General features: G+C 48.1%; 1 protein-coding gene across 3 annotated transcripts in view; it reads left to right on the top strand.

Moving 5' to 3' along the window:
* Positions 1 to 21,296, top strand: part of ADGRG1 (adhesion G protein-coupled receptor G1) — a 67,076-nt gene that overhangs the window by 10,765 nt on the left and 35,015 nt on the right. For 2 of the 3 annotated variants that reach the window (XM_038754039.1, XM_038754038.1), the window contains exon 2: positions 6,956 to 7,074. The gene's annotated coding sequence lies outside the window, so the exon portion shown is untranslated. Of the gene's footprint in view, positions 1 to 6,675; positions 6,815 to 6,955; positions 7,075 to 21,296 lie in introns of those variants that run through there. The other variant, XM_038754040.1, reaches the window with a different exon arrangement.

Genomic DNA, 21,296 nt, shown 5'->3' with positions numbered 1-21,296 from the left:
ACGGAATCTGATGCAGTCAGCGAGAGCTTCATGTGATTTTCTGAATATTAGTTTAGTTTTGGTATTTGCTAAGTGCTCACTATATGACAAACTAAGCACTGTCCTAGGCTTTACTAAGTACTGGGGTAGTTAAAAGATAATTAGGTTGGACACAGTCCATATCTCAAATAGGGTTCATGATCATTAAATCATTCATTCGAGTCTATTTATTAAGCACTTGTGTGCAGGGCACTGTACTAAGCACTTGGGAGAGTGCAGTAAAACAATAAACAGACACATTCCCTACCCGCAGTAAGCTTACAGTCTTAATCCTCATTTTACAGATAAGCGAGGCACAGAAGTTAAGTAACTTGCCCAAGGTCACCCAGCAGACAAGTGGAGGTGCATGCTCTTTCCACCTGGCCACACTGCTTCTGTTTTTCCTGCAGAAATCGACAAGTAAGAAGGCAACTAATCCTCAAATAGGTGCAGTGGCTCTTTCACAGCATACTGGGTGCTGAAAAAAGTGTCCCAAAAGTTCAAAGATGCCACCAAAGACATCTTCTTCAAGAAGATGAGAAGCAGCAAGGCCAGATGGCTACAGCAAGGGCCTGGGTTCTAATCCTGGCCCCGCCACTTGTCTGCTGTGTGACCTTAGGCAAATCACTTCTCTGGGCCTCAGTTACCTCATCTGTAAAATAGGGATTAAGACTATGAGCCCCATGTGGGACATGGATGGTATCCAACCTGACTCCTTGCATCTACTTCAGTGCTTAGTACAGTGCCTGGCACATTGTAAGAGCTTAACAAAAACCATTAAAAAAACAGAGAGGGGGCTGTGGAAATGACTAGATGCTTTAGATGCTTGTCCTGCGGGAAAGAGTCTAGCCCAAATTCTTTCTGGCCAGGCTACTGAAAAATATAATTAACTGTACACTAACTAAACTGCAATGCGGCTTTAGACAGCTCAGCACTAATCTCTGCAGCGGGACAGCTGCAAGACTACAGCACCAAGACCACTGTACTGTTTTCATAGACTTAAAAGCATTTGACATATTCCACTGTTTAGGGCATTAGCAATTGTTAAACACATATCTCTGGCCAGGAAAGGTCTTTGGCTACTGCACAATGGTCTCATCGGTTGGAACTGAAGATATTGGATCCGATTTTCCCTTTTTTGTTGGAGTAAAGCAGGACTATGTGATAGATTCAGTCTTCTTTCGGTTCTTCTTTTCCAGCAGGTTGGGGGCTTTAATCGTGGATCAGAAAACTCTTCCTACTCAGCGGGCTACAAAGCATCATCAAAACACTTTCAGACAATCATCCAAAAATTGCTGGGTGATGTTGTTGACTGTTCCTTTGAGGCACGTACACAAGAATAACAATCATAATACTTGTTAAGCGCTATGCGTCAAGCACCGCACTTAGTGCTGTGTTAGACACGAGTTAATCAGATCATGCTCAGCCTCTGCCCGCCACGGGGCTCTCAATCTAAGTAGGAGGAAGAATAGGGATTGAGTCCCCATCTTACAGTTGAGGAAACTGAGGCACAGAGAAGTTAAGTGACTTGCCCAAGGTCTCTCAGCAGGCAAGTGATAAGGAGTGGTAGGATTAGAACCCAGGTCCTCTGAGTGGCAGGCCTATGCTTTTCCCACTAGGCTTTGCTGCTTTTGAACTGCTCTGCAGTGGTAGCAGAATGATTTGGACTTTCTAGATTTTAAAAAAAAGGTTATCCATCAGCCAACACTCAGAAAACTCCATACAAGGCAAAATTAGTCAATCGGTGTTTGTTAAACAATCAGTGATGTTTGTTAAACACTATGTGCAGAGAACTGTACTAAGCACTTGGGAGCATATAATGCAACAGGATTAGCAGACGTTTCCTAACCAGAACGAGCAAAAGGGCTCAGTGGCAAAACAGATCTTAATGTTTTCACTGAATTCTTCTACCTAGGAAGCATACTAAACCCATGAGGAATGGGTGGGCAAAGGAGAAGCAGTGTGGCTTAGTGGAAAGAGTACAGAGCTGGGAGTCAGAGGACTTGCATTCTAATGCCGACTCCATCACTTGTCTGCCTTGTGATCTTGAGCAAGTCACTTAACTCTCTGTGCCTCAGTTACCTCATGTGCAAAATGGGAATTAAGACTGTGAGACATAGGACTGTGTCCCTCCTGATTGTACCTAGGCCAGTGCTCAGTTCCATGCCTGGCACATAGTGAGCACTTAACGAATACTATTAAAATAATAATGGTACTTGTTAAGCACTTACTATGTGCCAGGCACTGTTCTAAGCACTGGGGAGAGTCTACTACAATAGAGTTGTTATAGAGTTGCCGCAACGAGATATCTTGTACATATTTACTATTCTATTTATTTTATTTTGTTAATATGTTTTGTTTTGTTGTCTGCCTCCCCCTTCAAGACTGTGAGCCCGTTGCTGGGTAGGGACTGTCTCTATATGTTGCCAACTTGTACTTCCCAAGCGCTTAGTACAGTGCTCTGCACACAGTAAGCGCTCAATAAGTACGATTGAATGAATGAATGAATGAGTGTACAGTCTAGGTCTTTTCAGCCACATCTATGTGCGTGGATAAGTTTTCATCACGAATCACCTCAGCTATCAATCATGTCAGCTCTCTATATATTGGATGATCCTATTTATTATTTATAGAGCTACATATAGCTATTCTGATCCTCTTTAATCTACTGTGTTTTCAGCAATTTAGGACTCACTGTCTTCCCCATTAGACTGTGAGCTCTCAAGGGCAAGGATTGTGACTTATGCTTCTCCTGAAGGCAGGGATAAAAGGAAAAGACTGCTTTTACTGGAACAGTGAGCGAGCACAGCATATTTGGGTGGCATAGCTGGGGCTGAAGGGGCTGAAACTGCTGTGGGGGAAGCCAGGGCCTCAGTCAGTCAATCATATTTATATTCATATTTAGACTTCAAGAAATGCTTTTGATGGCAGGGAGTCCCCAGCCCCATTTCAGGCCTGGCATCCATCCAGAGGATCTTAGTTGAGCCTGCAGCAATGCGATGCAGGTGGAGAAATCCCCTTTGGGTGTCTGTCTCTCTTCCTCCAGTGCTTAGTTATTTTTATTTTTTTCTTCAGGCAGAGGGCACTTGAAGCCAGCAAAATTGCAGACGGATCTGTTCTAGCAGGCCCCTTTCATGAATTTAACTTAAAGATCAGCCCCAGGCCAGTGAGAAACTAACACTCTGCACATACTCAAACCCTCCTTTTGCACAACATTTATGAAGACATGCAGTCATGGGCCTCAAAAAGAAAACACCTACTAATAAGGGCTTTTGCCAGTCAGCTCCAGCTCCAGGACAGAAGGCCTGTGGCAAGGATGAGACAGGATCATTACTAACACCTACTCTGTGCCAAGAAGGAATAGGTCATTAAAAAAAAAAAGATGAAAAAAAGAAATGGAGAGCTTGGCATAGGGCTGAATTTAATCACATAAACTCTATTAATTCAGTTAGGAGCCCAGCAGAGCATTAACTATCTCATGAATCCAGTCAATCAGTGGTATTTATTAAGCACTTAACTGTGCAGAGAGCACTGTACTAAGTACTTAAGTGAATACAATGCAGCAGAGCTGATAGACATGTTCCCTGCCCACAAGAAGCTCACAGTTTAGAGGAGACGGAGATTAATGTAAATGAATAATCTCATTAAGGTATCAGCCTCCGGAACAATATTGTGTTTTGGAATTGGACTATGGGAATACTGGACTTTGGAATTGTGTGGATCCAATTGGATGACTGTAAAGGCGGCAGAGGGAACAAAGTCCCCACTCAGAGGAGAGTGAAGTTCAAGTGTCTGCTTTGTCTAGCTCTCTTCCCCCATCTTACCTCCTTCCCTTCCCCACAGCACCTGTATATATGTATATATGTTTGTACATATTTATTACTCTATTTGTTTATTTATTTATTTTACTTGTACGTATCTATTCTATTTATTTTATTTTGTTAGTATGTTTGGTTTTGTTCTCTGTCTCCCCCTTTTAGACTGTGAGCCCAATGTTGGGTAGGGACTGTCTCTATATGTTGCCAATTTGTACTTCCCAAGCACTTAGTACAGTGCTCTGCACATAGTAAGCGCTCAATAAATACGATTGATGATGATGAATAAATATGATTGATTGATTGCTTTGGATCCTCTCTCTCCCTCTGAACTCTTACTTGCTTTTCTGAGGTGAATGAACCCAGGGAGAGCCGTCTTGTTGACAGAGAAGCTTATCTGGTGGGAGGAGAGGAGTGGGAGAAGTGCCTTTTTTTAGTACAAAGCCCTTGATGGAGAGTTGGGAGGCCAGCTGTAGAAGAATGCTCTGAAACTCTGCTCGACCTTGGGCAAGACCTCCCCCGTCCACCTGGCTGATTTCCAGGGACATTGGGAGGATGCGTGAGCCAGGTCTCCCCAGAGCTTGGGCGTTCGGTGAAAAACGAGGGTGCCAAGAAACCACAATATGAATTGATGGATCTGCCCTTGTTAGCCCTGCTGAGGGTGAGCCAGAGGAGGGCTGGGCACTCCGAGGCAGCTGCAGAAACAAGTTAGAACAGTGCTTTGCACATAGTAAGTGCTTAATAAATGCCATCGTTATCATTATTATTATAAGAAGCAGCATGACATAGTGGATAGAGCACTGGCCTGAGCGTCAGAAGGTCATGGGTTCTAATCCCAGCTCCACTGCTTGTCTGTTGTATGACCTTTGGCAAGTTGCTTTAATGATGGTATTTGTTAAGCGCTTACTTTGTGCCAGGCATTGCACTAAATGCTGGGTGGATATAAGTAAATTAAGTTGGACACAGTCCCTGTCTCATGTGGGGCTCACAGTCTCAATCCCCATTTTCCAGAAGAGGTAACTGAGGCCCAGAGAAGTGAAGCGCCTTGCCCAAGGTCACACAGGAGACAAGTTGCAGAGCGGGGATTAGAAGCCATGACCCTTACTCCAAGGCCCAAGTTCTACCCACTGCACCATGCTGCTTCTCTGTGCCTCAGTTACCTCATCTGTAAAATGGGGATTGAGACTGTGAGCCCCACATGGGACAGGGACTGTGTCCACCTCTATTTCCTTGCATCCACCCCAGTGCGTAGTACAGTGTCTAGCACAGAGTAAGCACTTAACAAATACCACCACTTTCATCCTGAATGAGAAAAGCTTTTCCAGAGAGCTAGCATCCGACCAGTCCTACGGCTTCTCCCTCGTGGTAAATTGAAATGTGCACGTGAAGGGACCTTCTGACTCTGCCCTCCAGGGAACAGACGGATGAGCTCATGGTTATTCCCTGCCTCTGGTGTCTAAGATCAGGTCCCCTCTCCCCAGCATGCAACATCAAGATTGGAGTACGGGTCTCGGAGAGGTTGGCATGGGAGAGGTCCATTCTGTGGACTTGTTTAGTCCCCAAAATAATGACTTTCCACCTGAACGCCTCCTAGTTTATCTTCTGAGTCTCAGTCCCATCCGCCTGGGATAGGACAGAATTTGCCTTCTCCCTTAAGCTGAGGTTTTTGGACTGGATTCCTGGTAATAATAATAATAATAATAATAATAATAATAATAATAATAATATTTCGTTGTTTTTTTAAAGTGCTTACTATGTACAAAGCACTATTCTAAGTGCTGGGGGGATACAAGGTGATCAGGTTGTCCCATGGGGGGCTCACAATTTTAATCCCCATTTCACAGAAGAGGTAACTGAGGCCCAGAGAAGTTAAGTGACTTGCCCAAAGCCACACAGCTGATAGTTGGTGGAGCTGGGATTTGAACCCATGACCTCTGACTCCAAAGCCCGTGCTCTTTCCACCGAGCCACGCCACTTCTCCAGTGGTATCCACTGGAGCCCTCTCAGGGAGCGGGAGGGCTATTCATTCATTCATTCAATTGTATTTAGCACTTACTGTGTGCAGAGCACTGTATTAAGTGCTTGGAAAGTACAGTTCAGCGATAAAGAGTGACAATCCCTTCCCACAACAGGCTTACAGTCTAGAAGGGAGGATACAGACATCGAAGGAAGTAAACAGGCATCGATAGTATCAATATAAATAAATAGAATTATAGATATATACATGTCAAAACAAGTAAACAGGCATTAATATAAATAAATAGAGTTATAGATAGGTACATAAATACATAAGTGCTGTGAGATGGGGAGGTGGGGTAGAGCAAAGGGAGTGAGTTGGGGTGTTGGGGAGGGGAGGGGGAGCTGAGGAAATGGGGACTTAGTCTGGGAAGGCCTCTTGGAGGAGGTGAGCCTTCAGCAGGGCTTTGAAGGGGGCAATGTGATTGTTTGGCGGATTTGAAGAAGGAGGGCATTCTAAGCCAGAGGTAGGACGTGGGCCAGGGGTCGGCGGTGAGACAGGCGAGATGGAGGCCCAGTAAGAAGGTTAGCACCAGAGGAGCGGAGTGTGTGCGTCGGGCTGTAGAAGGAGAGAAGGGAGGTAAGGTAGGAGGGGGCAAGGTGAAGGAGAGCTTTGAAGCCAGTAGAGAGGAGTTTTTGCTTGATACGGAGGTTGATAGGCAACCACTGGAGATTTATGATGAAGTGGGGGGTGACATGCCCAGAACGTCTCTGTAGAAAGATAATCCTGGCAGCAGAATGAAGTATACACTGAAGTGGGGCCAGGGGAGTGAGGAGAAAACTGCTTTGGGTCCCCTCTCCCTCTGCCTCCTTTCTGAAAGCCCCGTTTGTGATTCACTGCTTTCTATTCACATTCTGAACAAAAGAGTGGAAAGAGGCTTCTCTCTTCCTCCTCCCCTCCTGCCTCCCACCCGGAGCAGCGTCTGACTAATTGTGCATCCTCCCTTGCAGAGAGCCAGCTGAGAGTAAGCGCTGCACACAAGCACACATATACACACGCATGCGCGCGTATACACACAGACACACACCAATACACCCCCCCTCACACACACACTCACACACTGGGCAGGCTGCTAAGTGAGAGTGCACCGTTCTTCTTTCTCCAGACAAGCGCTCTCCGAAGTCCTGCCTTCACCGTAGCAGCGAGCCTGGGATCCCCCGGAGAATCGGGTTCAGGAGGTCCACGGTAGCCCATTCGCCTCGGTGCTCGCCTTCTTGGACACAGGTACCTGCCGCCCTCGTCCGTTTTCGGTTTTTTCCCTTTCCCCGAAATAAAACGGATCCAGATCAAGCTCAGGGGCTCTTGCGGTTTCAACGAACTCTGTGAAACAAAGGAGCGGAGACCCAGAGCCCCCCGGGACTCATCTGGGGGCCGGATAATGATAATAGTAATGATGATTATGGTATTTGTTAAGCGCTTGCTATGTGTCAGACACTGTACTATGCACTGCTCCGTGGAAAGAGACCGGGCTTTGGAGTCAGATGTCACGGGTTCAAATCCCAGCTCCGCCAATTGTTAGCTGTGTGACTTTGGGCAAATCACTTCACTTCTCTGTGCCTCAGTGACCTCATCTGTAAAATGGGGATTAAGACTGTGAGCCCCCCATGGGGCAACCTGATCACCTTGTAACCTCCCCAGTGCTTGGAACAGTGCTTTACACATAGTAAGCGCTTAATAAATGCCATTATTATTATTATTATTACAAGTGTAAGCTTCGGAGGACGTTTGGCAAATGGGATTTCGACTCTCCCCTCTCTCTAGCTTGGGCATGGGGGTCTTTCTCGGGTAACTGTGAGGAGGGTCTTATCTAGGGGGATGGGGAGGCAGTGCAGACAGATCTACCGAAGGAAGGATCTGGACCCTAGGCATCAGCTTGGAAGGAGGATCAGAGCCCCTGAGTCTTTATGCCTCACTCCCTCTCCCTTCTGCATCGACTGTGCACTTGGATTTGAACCCTTTGGACATTTGGTATTCACCCCATCCTCAGCTCCACAGCACTAAGGTACGTATCTGTAAGGTTTTTATAAATTTACAATAATGTCTGTCTTCCCTTCTACATCGTTAGCTCGCTGTGGTCAGGGAACCTGTCTACCAACTCTGTTTTACTGAGCTCTCCCGAGCGCTTAGCACGGTGATCTGCACACAGTGGGAGCTCAATTAAATGCTACTGATTGATTGATTGATTGATTGTGAGTGGCTGCTTCTGCCTTTAGCTGTACCCAAAACCCAGGGGTTCAGTGTAGGTTGGCTGGGAACGTCCTGTCCAATCTCAGCGAGGACTCGATTTAGAGCGAGGGCTCCCGCAGTGGGCTCTGGGGAAGGGTGTATGAGATGTTCTGCCTTGGAGTTACCCTGGTTCTCACCAGCCTGGGGAGGCAGGGGGCTACCCTGGCCAGGGGCTGTGTGTGCAGAGAGCCAGGATGTGGCATTGTCGGGGTATTCTTCAGCATTTTTTGCATGCATAAAGGGTGGAATTACCAAAGAAGAGCAGGAAAGGCTCTTTGGTCTTCCTTGATGTAAGTTTCTGTCATCATTAGGATTTATTTAGATGCCTCTTCTTAACATTAAATATGATTTCGGCAGCACCGCTCACTCCGGCACAGTGTTTTGGGAATGATGGCCCCAAGGGGCTTTCCAAGGTGCCCCCTGATGGGGTTCTGCCACAGGCTAGGTTGGTGGGGAAAGGCCTGGGGTGGGGGCTGCTGATCTTCTAACCTGCAAGGGACTGAGGGAGTATTCGGGACAGGGAGAAAACAGATTCACTGGTGCCGGCACTGCCCAGACAGGGAACGAGGCAGGGCTGGGTTAAGGGGGTGACCAGGGTGCAGGGGGTGGCACAGTGCCAATCTCCCCCCAGCACCACCCCAGACAAATTGGTAATCCTCCTCCCCCTCCTCTTCTTTCTCCTCTCCATACCAGTTGCCACTCCTGACCCAGGGAGCAGTGGTGAGTGAGGAGCAGAAGGAGGAAGATGGGGTGCTGGAGGAGGTGGGGGGCTGTGCGTGGCCCCAGGAGGGCCTCAGCGTGTAGCACAGCAGCCTGTCTGGTCCCTGGATGGGTACAGAGGGCATGGGCTGTTTGTCTTGGAGGGAAAGTTTCTGCAGTGCTAAACCAAAGCACAAGGGCTCAGCTTTTGGATCCATTAAAGTTCCTCTGATTCCCTCCCCTCTTGGCTACCCCACTTATTGCCTGGGACGCGAAGAGGGTTGGGGGCAGGGGCATATGACCAAGACCAGAATGCATTCTGAAACGGTTAAACAGGAAAACCTCAAACGCTTCCCTGGTTGCTTCCAGCTGTTCCCAGCTGATAGGCAAGGAGCTGAGCTTACCCACTGTGGCTCCCCAGACCCTCTCCCCTCCCAAAGATGGGCTGGGGTACTTCCCTGCTTCCCTGCCCTGGGTCTGGGCCTCTCTGGGGCGCCAGGGCAGTGTCCCACCAGTGCTGACTGAGACCTTTCTCTGACAAACCCATGTGGCACTGAGTTCCTTTATTTAAGGTATTTGTTAAGCACTTACTATATGCCAGACACTGTTCTAAGCACTGGGGTAGATACAAGCTAATCAATTTGGATGCAGGCCATGTCCCATATGGGGCTCACAGTCATATTTACCATTTTACAGAGGAGGTAATTGAGGCACAGAAAAGTTCATTGACTTGTCCAAGGTCACATAGCAGGGAAGTAGTAGAGCCAGAATTAGAAACCAGATCCTTCTGATTCTCAGATTTGTGCTCTATCCTCTAGGTCATGCTCTTTCCCAGCTCCTTAAAATCCATTCATTCATTCATTCAATTGCAATTATTGCACGCTTACTGTGTGCAAAGCACTGTACTATGCATTTGGGAGAGTACAATATAATAACTGACACATTCCTTGCCACAGTGAGCTCACAATCTAGAGGGGGAGACAGGTATTAATATGCATAAATAAATAAATACATTACAGATATATACATAAGTTCTGTGGGCCTGGGAGGGGATGATGAATGGAGGGAGCTAGTCAAGGTGATGCAGAAGGAAGTGGGAGAAGAGGAGGGCTTAGTCAGGGAAGGCTTCTTGGAGGAGGTGTGCCTTTGGGGGAGGATTTGTCTGTCTGATATGAGGAGGGAGGGTATTCCAGACAAGAGGCAGGATGTGGATGAGAGATCGGTGGTGGATTAGATGAGATTGAGGAACAGTGAGAAGGCTAGCATTAGAAGGATGAAGTGGGCAGTCTGGGTTGTAGTAGGGAAGTAGTGGGTGAGGTAAGAATGGTCAAGGTGATTGTGAGCATTTTAAAGCCAATTTTGAGACTTTTTGTTTGATGCGGAGGTGGATGGGCAACCACTGAAGTTTCTTGAGAAGCGGAGAAACGTGGTCTAAATAATAGTAATCATAATGACATTTGCTAAGCACTTACTATGTGCCAAGCACTGTTCTAAGCACTGGGGGGATACAAGGTGATCAGGTTGTCCCACGTGGGACTCACAGTCTTAGTCCCCATTTTACAGATGAGGTAACTGAGGCACAGAGAAGTTAAGTGACTTGCCCAAAGTCATATAGCTGACAAGTGGCGGAGCTTGTAGGACAAACGTTCTTGCAGGACGTTCTTGCAGGAAAATTATCTGGGTAGCAGAGTGGACTATAAACTAGAGTGGGGAGAGACAGGAGGCATGGAGGTCAGTAAGGAGGCTGATACAATAATCAAGGCAAGAGAGGATAAGTGCTTGTATTAAGGTAGTAGCGGTTTGGATGGAGAGGATGGGGTGGATTTTAGCTGTGTTGTGACGGTAGAACTGACAGGATTTAGGGATGGCTTGAATATGTGGGTTGAATGACAGAGAGAAGCCAAGGACAATGCCAAGGTTATGGGCTTGTGAGACAGGAGGAATGGGAAAATGAGGGGAGGACAGGGTTTGGGAGGGAATATAAGAAATTCAGTTTTAGCCATATTAAGTTTGAGGTGATGGGAAGACACCCAAGTAGAGACGTTTTGAAAGCAGGAGGGAATGCGAGACTTCAGAGAAGGGGAGAGATCAGGGCTGGAGATGTAGATTTGGGTATCATCCACATAGAGGTGGTAGTTGAAGCCGTATGAGTGAATGCGTTCTCCAAGGGAGTGGGCGTAGATGGAGAATTGAAGGGGACCCAGAACTGAACCGTGATGGACTCCCACAGTTAGGGGGTAGGAGGCAGAGGAGGAACCCACGATAGAGACCGAGAATGAGTAGCCAGAGAGATAGTTGGAGAACCAGGAAGGATAGTGTCAGTGAAGCCGAGGTTGGATAATGTTTCTAGGAGAAGGGGGTGGTCGACAGTGTCAAAGACAGCTGAGAGTTTGACAAGGATTAGGATGGAATAGAAGCCATTGGATTTGGCAAGAAGGAGATCATTGGTGACCTTTGAGAGGGCTGTTTCTGTGGAGTGAAGGGGACAGAGGGTCAAGGAGAGAATTGGAGAGGAACTTGAGACAGAGGGTGTGGACAGCTCACTCAAGGAGTTTGACGAGGAATGGTAGGAGGGAGATAGAGATAGAGTGGTAACTGGAGGAAGCCATGGGGTCAAAGGCAGAGTTAAGGCACGCAAGGATAAACTTGAAGTGGATAAAGTCGGCCTGACATCTAGATTTCTGCCAGCAGTGCTCTGTGGCTCATGGACAAGAGTGAAGGTGGTAGACTGCAGAAGTGATTCAGGGCTGTGGGTTAGTGGTATGAGATTGACGAAGGGACGGGGAGCAAGTGAGTTGAATTCAGTAGAGAGGGTGGTCATCAAGGGGAAGGTAGTTTGGATATGGAGACTAAATGGGGCATGATGAATTGAGACCATCCCTGGCCCATGATAAGTGACTCTGGATTCAGGATTTTCCACCAGTTTTGTTTGGGGATGAGTTCTCATCTTTGTTCCAGATGGAACTGGGGCCAGTGGAGAATAAGAGAAGCATAGACCGGGGCTCAGATTCGGGGCTGGGGGTGGATGCAGGCCCACCGGTGGTGTTTGTTGCTTTGGATAAGCCCCCATTGCTGGGAATTCTGGGTCAGAGCACAAGAGCTGAAGGAGCAAGGGTAACTATTGAGCCACTCTCAGGTCTGGAAGTCTAATCCTGGTTCCACCATTTGCCCGCTGTATGTTATAGGCAAGTCACTTAACTTCTCTGTGCCTCAGTTTCCTCAACTGTAAAATGGGAATTCAATATCTGTTCTTCCTTCTACTGAGACTGTGTGCCCCATGTGGTACAGGGACTGTGTCGATCTAGTTGATTTGCATCTACCCCCGTGCTTAGAACAGCGCTTGACACACAGTGGATGCTTAACAAGTACCAATTTAAAAAATTGTGGCCCAGGGCTGTGTAGTTCACTTAGAAATGGCAGTCTGTGGAAAAAAGTCTTACTTGTTTAGCCAATTTATCCAGAATCCACTCTGGATAGATTTGGTTTTTGGGGGAAAGACTCCCCAGTTCTGTGCCACAAGCAGCTATCCCAGCACGTAGTACAGTGCTTGGCATATAGTAAGCACTTAAAAAATACCATTTAAAAATAAGAGACAGCTTGATCCTAAAATGTTATTTAGGATGGCAATGCTATGGTAGGTAACGTTTTTATTCTAGCTAAAAATTTTCAGTCATCCTATAAAAGTAAAGATGAAGGGATTCCCTTTGAAAGTATGAGAAACAGCAGAGTCTAGTGGAAAGAGCGCAGGACTGGAAGTCGGGAGGCCTGGGTTCTAATCACAGCTCTGCCATTTGCCGTCTTGGTGACCTTGGGCAATTCATTTAACTTCCCTGGTTACCTCATCAGTAAAATGGAGATTAAAGGCCAGGACTCCCTCCCTCTTAGACTGTGAACCCCATCTGGGACAGGGACTGTATCTGATCTGATTGTATCTTATGCATCCCAGTGCTCAGCACAGAGTAAACACTTAACAGATACCTCATCTATACTTCAGCACATGCGACCATCAAAATTCCCGATAGAGCTAAAGCTTAGAAGGGGAAATTACTCTCAGCCTCTAATCTTGAGCTTGGGAAAAGTGGCCTTGTCTGTCTGAACCTTGGTCACTTCTGAAGCCCTCACCATAAATTCTCCTCGCTTCTGGGAAGTTTGGTTCCGAACGCTCCTTTCTTGAAGCTGTGCAGGGAATTGGCTCAGTTCCGATGCATCCTACTGGACAGGTACAAGAGAAGGTGCCCATGGTGCCCAAGGCATTGAGGCTGCCCAGCCCCAGAGTCGAATCTTAGGCAACCTGATCTCTCTTTCAGTCAATCAGTAATAATAATAATAATTATTATTTTGGTATTTGTTAAGCACTTACTATGTGCAAAGCACTGTTCTAAGCACTGGGGAGGATGCAAGGTGATCAGATTGTCCCAAGTGGGGCTCACAGTCTTACAGATGAAGTAACTGAGGCACAGAGAAGTTAAGTGACTTGCCCAAAGTCACACAGCTGACAAGCGGCAGAGCCGGGATTTGAACCCATGACCTCTGACTCCCAAGCCCGTACTCTTTCCACTTAGCCATGATGCCTCTCTACTATTTATTGAGCACATATGATGTGCAGAGCTCTGTACAAAGCGCTTGGGAGAGTACAATGCAATAGAGTTGGTCAAAACGATCCCTACTCTCTGGTCCCATCATCCTCCCCTGCTCCTCCCCCGGCTTCCATTTTCCCCCAGCCCTTAGAGGCCTGGGAGGGGGAAGGGGTTGGGAAGGGCTGTGGCCTGTCCAGCTCTGTTCTCTTCCATTTCCCTTTTCAGTCAGTCAATCAGTAGTACTTACTGAGCACTTTCTACGAGCTGAGGGGTCCACTAGGACTATGGGCTGACCTATGCCCATGCAGAACTCGCTATGGTGGACGTTGCCCAGGCTCACAACTCTAGGCCCTTCTAGCTCTCTGGGTAGGGGGTGAGGGAAAGAGGAGGTAGAGAGAATGGGGGAACTGAACATGGGGTGGTCCTTCATCTGGGAGCCAAGGGAGGGGACACCATTTGACCACTACTTAAGCTCCCAGATCATGCACAGAGAAGCGCAGAGGCCAGCTTGGGGGTTGTGGGAGAGGGAGAGGGAAACCGGCCGGCCTGGGTCAGGCCACATCCCTTCGAAGGAGAAGCGGAAGATGTGGCCTATTTCACGGTGGGGATGTCTAGACGGACTATTATGTAACCCTGTTTCACTTTCCTCTGGCTCTGGGGAGAGGCTGCCAGCTATGGGACTGCCCCCCAGCCCCAGGATGGCACTAGGCTTGTCTCGGGCTGGCTGGGGTGGGATGCCAACCTCAAGCTGTGGCTTGAACTGGGAATCCCGCGTGGGTGGCAGTGATGAGATCTCCATCCCAAATGGAGCCATCCCACTAGACTGTAAGCTCTTTGTGGACAGGGAACGTGGCTACCAACTCTATAGTACAGTACTCTTCGAAGCACTTAGTTGCAAAAAGTAAGTGCTCAATAAATACTACTGATTGATTGTTTGCCCCTTGAGCATGGGGTCCTCTGCATTTGGAAAGGTGAAAATCTCTGATTACCAGCTGAGTTTGTCAGTAGTTGTGCCTTCCTGGGTTTGATTAGAACCATGTCTGGTTGATATTATTAATAGTAATAATAATAGTGGTATTTTTTAAGTGCTTACTCTGAGTCAAGCACTGTACTAAGCACTGGGGTAGATACAGGATAATCAGGTCCCACATAGGAGGGAGAACAGGTATTGAATCCCCATTTTACAGATGAGGGAACTGAGGCCCAGAGAAGTTAACTGACTTGCTCAAGATCACACAGCAGAAAAGTGGTGGAGCCAGGATTGAAACCCCGATCCTTTGACTCCGAGGCCCATGCCCTTTCCACTAGGCCATGCTGCTTCTCACGCCGGTTTCTGTGGGGAGACTGATCCTTACCAGTGGAGAAGCAGTGTGGCCTAGTGGAGAGAACCTGAGAGTCAGAGAATCTGCATTCTAGTCATTCAAGCAGTAGTATTTATTGGGTGCCCAGGGCAACCCCCAACCTCAGGGACCTGCCGCCTGGTGGGTTTAATAAGGCCTTCGAAGAACCAAGGCAGGGGGCTTGTGGTGGTGCTCTCTCCCCTCCCCTTCTGAAAGTCCCAGCTGGGACATGGTGTTTTTTAAATCCCTTGCACTAGATAACCTTTCCATGGCCTGTCACCGGGTGGGAATCACCGAGGGGGAACCCAGCCCCTTCCCTTCCCCTCCTCAGACCTGGCCGGGCTTCCATCTGCTGCTGTGCTCATCTCGAAGGCTCTGTCCTCTTTAGAAAACAAAAGCTCCTTAAAGTCCAGCGGGTTGGGGCTGCACCTCTGTTTTTGGCTGATAATAACAATAATTTTAATAATAATCTCCGCCTTCTAGACTGTGAGCCTGTTGTTGGGTAAGGACCATCTCTATATGTTGCCAACTTGGACTTCCCAAGCACTTAGTACAGTGCTCTGCACACAGTAAGCACTCAATAAATACGATTGAATGAATGAATGAATGAATGATGATAATGGTATTTGTTAAGCACTTACTATGTGTCAGACACTGTACTAAGCACTGAGCTGGATACAAGCAAATTGAGTTGGACTGAGTCCCTGTCCCACGTGGAGCTCACAGTTTTCAATCCCTATTTTACAGATGTGGGAACTGAGGCACAGAGAAGTGAAGTGACTTGCCCAAGGTCACACAGCAGACATGTGGTGGAGCTGAGCAGTTACCTCATCTGTAAAATGCGGATTAAGACTGTGAGCCCCACGTGGGACAACCTGATCTCCTTGTATCCTCCCCAGCACTTAGAACACTGCTTTGCACATAGTAAGTGCTTAGCAAATGCCATCGTTATTATTATTTTCCACCACAACTTCAGCCACCCTACTAACCAGGAGCCAGATCTGCAGCTCCGAACCCCCTTGGTGCTCCCCTTTCTGCCCGCTCTCCAGATTCCCTGGACCAGCCCACACAAGTGCCCCTTTCAGCATCCAGCACAAAAGCTAGTTTCTCCGGCTGTGGTGGGAGCCATGGCCCCAGGTTGTCTGACTCACTCGGCTAATGGGCGTCATGTGAGTTTCTGCCAGACCCTGGGATTCCTGCACTCCCAGCAGTGCCCGGACGGTCAGCCGGTCAACCAGCCCGCCTTGGCAGACCGCAGGGGAGGTGGACAAGCGGCCTGGCACAAAGACGTCTCAAGCTGGGCTGGCTCTGCCCAGGCCGAGGCTCTCAGGACTGCCAACAGCCCATGTTTTAAAGGTGGAAAAAATGTTTGTGACTGTGAGGAAAATGAATTCTCCTTGCCACCGAGGAGCAGAGTTGGCCAAAGGGCATTTCCCAGGCTGGCTGGTTCGGGAGGAAGAGAAGGGGGCAGGTCTTGAATGGTTTTCACACCTTTTCTGCCCATGGTCCAACTTGCAGCTATCTGACTTTCATAAGTCTTCCTTTCAGTCTAATGGCTAAGCTTTTCCCCTTATGTCTCATAGACTTGCTGTGGTCTGCAGAGTCCCATCCTTCCTTTCTCTCCGCATCACGGAGAGCTGCCTGTCCCTGCCTTTCTCTCTTCACCCAAAAAAACCGTTGAGAAGAGATCTGAGCCAGCAATGGCTGGAAGGGGAGGGAAAGACGCGGGGCTGGGGGTAGATACTTCTTTGAGGAGAACAGCCTGGGCCCTGGGCACCCTTAAGTCGGAATTGAAAGCCAGCCATGGGGGTGTTTCAAGGGGAACCGTGTAGAACTTAAAATAACCCTCCCTCACAGTACTAGCTCACTTTTTAAAATTTTAATGGTATCTGTTAAGCACTTTTATGTCAGACACTGTACTAAGCACTGGGTTAGACAGAAGATGTACAAGGTCCACGTCCCACATGGGGCTCACAGTCTTAATCCCCATCTAACAGATGAGGTAACTGAGTCACAGAGAAGTTAAATATTAATAATGATAATTGTGGTATTTGTCAAGTGCTTACTATTTATCTGGCACTGTACTAAGCACTGGGATAGACACAGGATAATTGGGTTGGACACAGTCTTTGTCCCACATTTGGTTCACAGTCTTAATTCCCATTTTACTGATAATAATGATGATATTTGTTAAGCGCTTACTATGTGCACTGTTCTAAGTGCCTGGGGGATACAAGGTGATCAGGTTGTCCCATGTGGGGCTCACAGTCTTAATCCCCATTTTACAGATGAGGGAACTGAGGCCTAGAGAAGTTAAGTGACTTGCCCAAAGCCACATAGCTGACAATTGGCGTAGTCGGGATTTGATCCCATGAGCTCTGACTCCAAAGCCTGTGCTCTTTCCACTGAGCCATGCTGCTTCTCTACCGATGAAGAAACTGAGGCACAGAGAAGTTAAGTTACCTGCCCGAGATCATACAGCAGACAAGCAGCGGTGCTGGGATTAGAACCCAGGTCCTCAGACGCACAGGCCCGTGCTCTTACTGCAGTTAGGCTGGCTGGGCTGTGCCCTTTGGGTGCCGGGTGGATTTGTGTGACTTCGGAGAATAAATGACGTGTCACCTAAGTATGAAAAGCAGCTGCTGTAACTTTAGGTGCCACAGTTTAGGCACTTTGGTGCAAGGAGGGTGCTGGACCCAGCCTGCAGTTGCTTGAATACCCGACATTGGCACTACCAATGGTCCGAGAAATCAGAAAGGGTCCTATGCCTTCCAACAGGAGAACAGCAGAACACATAACTTAAAATCCACAAGGGACAATCTGCTTTCTAGGCAGGAAATTCTTTTAGATTTTTTCGCTGCTCCATTTGCAAAAATCAATGAAGGGGGAGAAAAAAACAAACCCATGAGAGGCAGAATGATTGAGAAACTCTTCAGGCGAGACAGACTGTATGTCCTTGGGCTGCCCAGGGAAGGTGAAGTGCTTAGCTCCAGTTCAGGCATGTTTTTCCCAAATCCTCATAAAATCTCAGCCTGTGCCTCTCCCCTCCTTAGAGGCTTGGATGATGCCATGAGTGAGGCTTCATTTTCTGCTAACCTGTAAGTCTTCGCTCTAGACTGTAAACTCTTTGTGGACGAGGATCATTTCTACCAACTCTGTTATATTGTGCTCTCTCAAACGCTTAGTACAGTGCTCTACACACAGGAAGTGATCAACAAATACCATTTATTGATTGATTTAGCCCAGAGAAAAGAGTCTGAAAGAGAGTCTCCGTTTCTTTTTCAGTTCCCTGGCCTGTGCAGCCCTTTTCCCAGATTTTCCTGACCATGTGGCAGCCTCCCTGCTCCCTGCCTCAATCAATTGATCAATCACATTTATTGAGTGTTTACTGTGTGCAGAGTACTAACTGCTTGGGGTGTGAGTCCAATGGGGAGATGCATGAACTGGAGACAGTGGTTCCCTAGGCCCTCAGTGAGCCTACCCACACTCTCGAACAAGGTTTTCCTGTGACCAGGGCTGCCCAGTCTCACTTAACTCTGAACAGGGTGATTCATGGGATTGGGCTCCTGCATAGCCACTCACTAGGCACGTGGGACCAACTGGTCCATCAGACTTGGGGTCTGGGCAGAGCTCTGCTTCTTGCTCACAGATCTGGGCAACTCCAACTAGGTCGTAGCTTTCTAGTTGGCTGAGGTGGAATGGATCAGCAGGAAGCAAAAATGAATCCTGGACCCAGAGTGGGGAAGTGTGGGACTAACCACACCCCTTCACAACTCCCCACCATCCTGCTGCTCAAACCTTCCTTTCCCAGCCCCAGGGGGTTCCGGCATGGAAGGTTCCCATTCTAGGGGTACACCTCTGGCTCGCAGCAACACATCCAGTGGCAGCCTGGTTCGAATCCCCTGCCATCCCCACAGTGCTGTTTTCCAGAAGGCGGGAGCATATGCACATTCCGATCGGTGGCACTCAGTTGACAATGGACCGTCAAACCCCCACGGTGGAGCTGAGGCAGCCGGAGGGAGCTGCCCCGTGGCTGGCACCTGGGCCCTTAACTGGCATCATCCAGTCGTGCTTTGCTGAATTCAGTAACAAAACCTGCCCCTGCCCAACTGTAGTGAGGCCCCCTCCCCGGTGTCTCCCACAGGCCAATGGGAACCCTCAGAGTGTGTTCACACTACCTAAATGGCCCTCACCTGGAAAAGCCAGTCAGTCAATCATATTTATTGAGCACTTACTGTGTGCAAAACACTGTACTGAGCACACGGGAGACACATTCCCTGCCCACAACGAGCTTACAGTCTAGAGTGGGAGAAGGCCCAGAATTGAGGAATGTTTTCATCTGGGCTCCGCGATGATCCAGCTAGCTAACCTGCCATGTGGAAAAGCGGGGAGACTCAGAAGCTTCGTGGACCAGAAACTCCTTTCTCCCCGGGACCCTTCTCTTAGACTGTAACTCACTGTCGGCAGGGAAAGTGACTGCCAACTCTGTGGTATTATATTCTCCCAAACTCTCAGTAGAGTGCTGTTCACTTAGTAAGCACTTAATAAGTACAATTGATTGGTTGATTTCCCAGAGAGAAAGCGGTTTTACGTGAGATGTCGGTTATTTACTTGGTTGACAACAGTTGGGGCCCAGCCAATCATAGGAAAAGAACAGGGCAAGGAGGAGGGGCTGAGGAAAGGGGAGCCCCAAATCCCAGAGACCTGAAGGGATTCAGTCCCTGCCAGGCTTCTGCTAGGGAAGGAAGCTGGAATTCACCAGGAATTCCTAGAGGCTGTGGCTCTCTAGGGGAACCACCAAGGACAGGCCTGTGGGTAGCTTGCCCACAGAGATGTTCCCCTCTTGAGGGGAACATGACAGTGATTTCAACAAGACAGAAATCACAGTTTAAGTTAGGAATCCATCAATCATATATTGAGTGCTTACTGTGTGCTGAGCACTGTACTAAGGGCTTGGGAGAATAATAATAATGATGGTATTTGATAAGCACTTACGATGTGCCAAGCACTGTTCTAACATGGGGTACAATATAACAGAGTTGGTAGATGTGTTCCCTGCCCACAAGGAGCCTGCAGTCTAGATGGGGAGAGACATTAATGCAAATAAATCAATTTTGGGAAAAACATAAGTGGTATTAGGAAAAAAAATACCAGGACAGGGACAGGATTCCTTGGATCTAGTTTAAGATTCTGTTTGTACTGTGCTTTCCTGGTACTAGCTATGATGAATTCCAAGTGCTACTTCAATTCCTTATTGATACTTTCCAGGACTGTACTGGGGACACAGGTGCTGCTGAAATCTTATATAAACACCAGTTGTCTGTCTGTAACCAAAGAGGGTTCCTGAGCAATCATGTAAGATTTTGTTTGGGGTGGGGGGGGGAGTGATTAAGGGAACCTGCCGGAGGGTAGCATTTGGAATTCTTTCAAGCCTCAGCAGTGAGCAGGGTTGAAAGACTGAATTCCAAATGTTTCCTTTACCTTTCCAGGGTGCCAAACCTAAGGATCATTCGTGGGATGGTGGCAGCAGACTACAAGGGGGAAACTCTGGGTATACCGGTGTGGAGCCTCAAGGGAGTCCCTCCTCTGGCTGCAATTTGTCGTGGAGACTAGGATCCCAGTTCCACAAACTGACCTTCAAAAAATGACTGGACATATCATTGACATACTTACAAGCAAGCTCAGAGAATTGGCTGCTGGCTGCTGGGACCCTCAGGAGTTCCCAGTTGTAGTTTAGCCTGTATGTGTCTGTACAGGTGGAGGGAGTGTCAGGGTTGCAGTTGGAACTTTAAAGAAAGAAAGCTCCCTATTTACATCTACCCCTTCCCCTTTCTTCCCTTTGTGAAACTCATGACAGCCATATGCTTTGCACAGAAGGCAGCCCCTCCCGCTCTCTCCTTGTGGTCAGCGAAACTCTGAGAGTCGCTGCCCTATAGCACATCGATGGGGGAGAGGGTGGGCAGCTGACCCTGGGGCGATGAGCTGGGATTGAATGACCATTCCCCCCCGCTGACTTGTGTCTGGAGTCTCATTCTCTGAAAGACATGGGGTCCCTAGTGGGTGGAACCCAGACCCGTCCTGGCTCTTTCATTAAGGTCTGATCACCTTTCCTTGCCTCAATTTCTTCAGCCACATGATGGGGAAAATGATTCTAGCCCACAGAAACAAAGAAAAGTGACAGTAAAGGAGCGAGAAGAAATAATTGAATACTGATTAAATTTTTAGGACGGGACAGAAATAGCTGCCTGCTTCACGGTAGACCGTGCCAGTTGCTGGCTTGTCGGGACCACCTCATCCATGGAGAAATTCTCCTCCTTCTTCCTCTCTAGAGTGCTGACGATTATGCTCCTTCCCCAGATCAGTCTGCAGCATCTCCATCTTCCCCAATACTTCTGTGGGCTTTAGGGTGGGCAGGGGTCCCCAGGGGGGCTCCTGACCATGCCTCCATCCCCCCACTCCCTACAGGGTCCTTTCTGAGACCTTGGGTAGGCTGGAACAAGCCAGCAGGAGACAGAGTTCCCTAGGGCCCTTGGCTAAGTTTCAAACTTCCAAACTACGTAATGTTTATAATAATAATAATAATGACGGCATTTGTTAAGTGCTT

This window comes from Tachyglossus aculeatus, chromosome 11 (assembly GCF_015852505.1).
Source record: "Tachyglossus aculeatus isolate mTacAcu1 chromosome 11, mTacAcu1.pri, whole genome shotgun sequence".
NCBI classification, from domain to species: Eukaryota; Metazoa; Chordata; class Mammalia; order Monotremata; family Tachyglossidae; genus Tachyglossus; species Tachyglossus aculeatus.
The sequence above is the reverse complement of the archived record's forward strand: the minus strand, read 5'-3'. Positions and strand labels throughout refer to the sequence as shown.